Here is a 4692-nt window from a genome sequence, read left to right as displayed (position 1 = left end):
AAGAGGAGTTTACGGCCTAAGAAGCTCCTTAGGCCGTAAACCCCCAAAACCAAGCCAAAGACCAAGTTTTCCCTTCTTGTAAGTTAGTATACTAATTAAGGCTTATAACTAGAAGAGTTTGGACTTTAAAACACAAGAAAATGATGCTTAAAAAGGAGTTTACGGCCCAAGCTTGTGCTTAGGCCGTAAACACCTCAAACACCCCATAAATCTATGTTTAAAGCCCCAAAAACACTTCTAGGATGTTTGGTAAATTAGACTTGACTCCAAGGAACACTTAAATGCATCAAACAACTCCATTTGAGGCCAAAATGAGGAGTTTACGGCCTAGCTTAAGCTTGGTCCGTAAACACCCAAGAAATTGTGTCAAACAAGTCCTTAAACTACCCTAATGCATGAAAGGAATTTATCTAAGGCCTTTGGAAGTGTGTTGTACCATTAAACACCTCATTTTGATACCAAATGAAGAGTTTACGGCCAAGGATGTTCTTGGGCCTTAAACTCCCCAAAAATTGATGCCAAATTGTTCCAAACTCACTATAGGGCCTTCTAGGATTTATCTAAGACATATGAGACCATGTTGTACAAGTAAAACCTACATCTTGAAGGATCTATAGGAGTTTACGGCCCAAGAACAAGTCTTGGCCGTAAACTCCCCAAAAATGTCACAAATTAGGATGTTTAATCCTTCCCTCTTGGTCCAAAACACACACCACTAAATTAAGGAAGTGATATAAGGCCCTAAACATACACTTTGGGATACCACTTGAGTTTACGGCCAAGCCTAGGGGGCTTACGGCCGTAAACTCCCAATGGGTGGCTTTTAGGCCATAAACTCTAAGAGAGTGAACTCAAGGACCCTCCCGTAAATCATCCATGGCCTTGTACCACTCCCGGGAACCCCTTTCTAGGCCTTAAAACCCCGAAAACGACACTAGAATGTCCAAATACTATAATGAAAAGCATAAGATGATTAACTTCTTGTAAAATACATATTTCATATGAAATTAGGGTCCTAAAAGGTGCTCAAGTGGTTATTGGTACCAAACGCTCAATCGACACTTTTACCCGATTTACCCGATTCACCCGATTTCCGCGATTTCAGGTGAGTTCATACCCCCTTAATGAACCTTTCAAGTGTTTTACATGTTTTAGGGGGGAGATACAAGTTGCTTATAAATGTTTATGTAAAGTTTTACAGAATGATTTCCGAGTTACAAGGATTAATCACATGTGATTCACTACCCTTAGTTCAAATCACATGTGATTTGTCCCTATGCCTTATAAACGGGTTTCACCCTTTTCAAACTATTTTTAAATAGTGAGTCAGATAATAAATGTTCTTTTGGAAAAATACTTTTATTAAATCAATTTACTTATAAAATGTAACCACTCTGATATATTTATATAAATAAGACTTGGAGGACTTAGGACCGATATCTCGCCTTATTTCCTGTTCTTGTTTGATTGTGGGCTTAGGGTAGTAGTTATCCGTCCGACTGTCGTTGATTTCTTACTTATATAATCTGTATATCAGTATGGGATACGAATATTACTGCTTTCACTTAATGCTAAAGTTACTAACGTGCTAAGAAACATCCCCACTAAGATAACCATAATAGGTATGGTTAGGGTCGCTACCACTACTATTCGCTAAAGTCATTACTATCTACACTATAATACTCACTATTACTAGACGATACACTAGTAAGAGAATACATTATGACCAATACTAAAAGATTTCTACACTATAACAATAGAGAAAACACTAAACAAACAATAATACACTAACCCGCTACGAGATACTCTATTCGCTATCCACTACGCCCGGAGTGTTCCAGCAGGGAGACGACTCTACATGTATAGATCTATACGGGGCGAACGCTATTACATCCTGACTGTTAATCTCAGTCCGCGCCGTGCAGGCTCAGGGATGCCACTACTTCACTATATCGTGCATGACTGGGAAGGTCATGGGATCCTCTATTATCCTCACTATTAGTAATATACAAGGAATACACTACAACTACTCTAAAATACTACACTAAATGCTAAATTGCATCCCGAAGTAAGTAAGTATCTATCACTAAAGGAAACTTGCACCTCTATCACTGATTACAGACTTAACCTATTCTATCACATTTGTTATTTGGAGTTTTGCCAATATATTTTTACAATAAACTGTTTCAAAGAAATGAAGAATGCATACTCTTCACAGATTGTCACTTACAATGTATTTTCTGGAAAATATGGGATTTTCTAAGTTTCTACTACTTATGAACATAAATGATACATTTTTAGTACTAATGCTTTGTATACAACAACTCACACTAAACCCATATGAACTCACCGGCTTTATGCTGATAATTGTTTTCAAAATAACTTGTATCTTCAGGTCAAAGATAGACAGGTACAGACGCGACATTTTTGGAGAAGGTGGAGCACACAAGACCTATCTCTTATTTTTGAATTACTTTTGAGTGATTATTAAACATTACTAAACACGCTTGTAATTAAATTCACTATGTAACACTATGGTTGTATGTTTCTTGTTTCTACTATTATGCAATTGTGATGATACTGTTCACTACGTCATCCACCCCGAAACGTATTCCGCCGTTATCGGTTTTGGGGTGTGACATATAAACTCACGACGTGAAAGCTGCGATTTTCAGTTTTTAGCATTTTCTTATTTTAGTTCGGTTTTACGTTTTTAGTTTAGCAAGTTGCAGGAGTTCATGACCAGAGGATCTACCACACCTTTGGTGCCACCAATTGAAGATCCAGAAGCTGCACTTCACAAGAAGACTGATAAGAAGACGCCACTGCAAGAATTAAAGTCAGCATTTTCAAGAAAGTCGGGAAAGAAGATAGGAGAGTCAATTTCATCCTCAAGGCACAAGAGCAATTTTGAGCACTTGGATCAAATACCCATCCAAACCGAATCCGAATACAATACCGAGCCGGAATTTGAAGAACATACGAGCGAACCCGAGAACGAGCCAAGGAACGAGATGGCAGCAATTGAAGAGATGTCCATGGGAGCTTACAAGAAGCGGATCCGAGAAAATGTGGGTCCCAGTTTAGTCCAACCCGTAATACCTGCCACTGCCACATTCGAGTTGAAGGGGCACATCTTGACTCCACTAAAGGATATCCCATTTTTTGGGAAAGATCATGAAGATGCTTTTAAGCATCTAGATGAAGTCAACGACATTGCAGATTACTTCAATGTCCCAAATGTCAACATAAACACCGTCTTGCTTAGGATGCTTCCCATTACTTTCAAGGGAGCAGCTAAGGAGTGGTTAAAATCACTTCCACCGGGAACAATCACCACTTGGGCTCAAATGCGTGAACAATTCCTAGACCAGTTTTGCCCACCATCCAAGATAGCTAAACTCAAGAAGGCAATAGTCAATTTTGAGCAACAGCCAGGGGAGTCATTATACGAAGCATGGGAGTGGTACAATGGCTTGCTTAGAAATTTCCCTCAGCATGATCTAAATGTGCAACAAGAGATGTTGATTTTCTATGATGGGGTCAATGTTATGACGAGACAACTCCTTGACTCTCAAGGACCTTTGACAAAGAAAAATCCAAGGGAGGTCAAGGAGCTGATTGAAGAATTCGTGAAGCACTCTCGTGAATACCACAACCCTAGGCAAGATGGAATCAAAGGCGATGGAGGGGCCCAAACTGAAGATATAGCAGCTGTGATGGCTATGCAGAATAATTATGATCGAAGGATAACACAAATGGACCAGTCAATTCATGCCATGAGAGTGGGTTGCGAGAGGTGTAGTGGTTCGCACTTGACCAAGGACTGCCATTTAGATGAGTTTGGGAACAGAAAAGCTCAAGTGGGCTACTCGAGTGGGGATAAGTTTGATGAAGACTGGAGGAAACCAAAGAAGGAGTGGTTGCCATATGAAGAATATAAAAAGCAAAAAGAAGAGAAGTATAGGCAGACAGGTCGAGGCTTCTATCAAAAGGAGCAGCTACCAGCTGAGAAGAAACCTGATCTAGAGACCATGTTCATGAAGTTTATGGAAGCTTCGGAAAAGAGACACGATGCTACTGATGCTGCTATTATTGAAGAGCAAACTTTAATAAAGAATCAGCGAGCCTCCATCAATAACCTTGAAGTACAATTTGGTCAACTAGCCACTCTGGTTCATGAGAAGTTATCCCCGAAAAATCCCGAAACGAAGGCCGAATCTCATGTAATGGCCATAGATACTAAAGAAGAGGCCATCTCTGAGTTCTTAGAAGCCTTAGTAGTTGAACAACAACAGCCTGATCCAAAGTTGAAGAAGCCGAAGCTCGAAAATCAAGATGTTTCTGAATTCCAGAATTCACGACGTGAACCATATAAGTTCACGATGTGGGCCCGTCATGAACAGAAAAATTCTGTAGTTGGTTCGGTTTATCAGCCGCCTTTGCCTTTTCCTTCCCGAGCTACCCTTAGTCCACTGGAAAGAGAGCATCTGGAGTTTGTTAAGCACGTGAAGGGTATCCCAATTAATACTCCTTTTGTCGAGTCCTTATCAAAATTTCCCAATCATCAGAAATTACTGCAAGCTTTGATAGATACTCGCCAACAATTAAAGAAGCAATCTGAGGTGATTCTAAGTGAGCAAAGCTCAAAAGCTGCGTTGGGAGAGACACTTAAGAAGATGGGAGATCCTG

The 4692-nt window shown here is 40.0% G+C and overlaps 1 non-coding gene across 1 annotated transcript; it reads right to left on the bottom strand.

Annotated features, from left to right (window-relative positions):
* Positions 1-3398: 3398 nt before the first annotated feature.
* Positions 3399-3505, bottom strand: LOC145071576 (small nucleolar RNA R71). The gene has a single exon (XR_013690582.1). It is a non-coding gene; the product is annotated as a small nucleolar RNA R71 (small nucleolar RNA).
* Positions 3506-4692: the final 1187 nt, after the last annotated feature.

The sequence above is a fragment of the Lactuca serriola genome, chromosome 8 (genome assembly GCF_051521515.1).
Source record: "Lactuca serriola cultivar US96UC23 chromosome 8, Lser_US96UC23_V15, whole genome shotgun sequence".
Lineage (NCBI taxonomy): Eukaryota > Viridiplantae > Streptophyta > Magnoliopsida > Asterales > Asteraceae > Lactuca > Lactuca serriola.
This window is presented reverse-complemented; position numbering and strand designations above follow the sequence as displayed.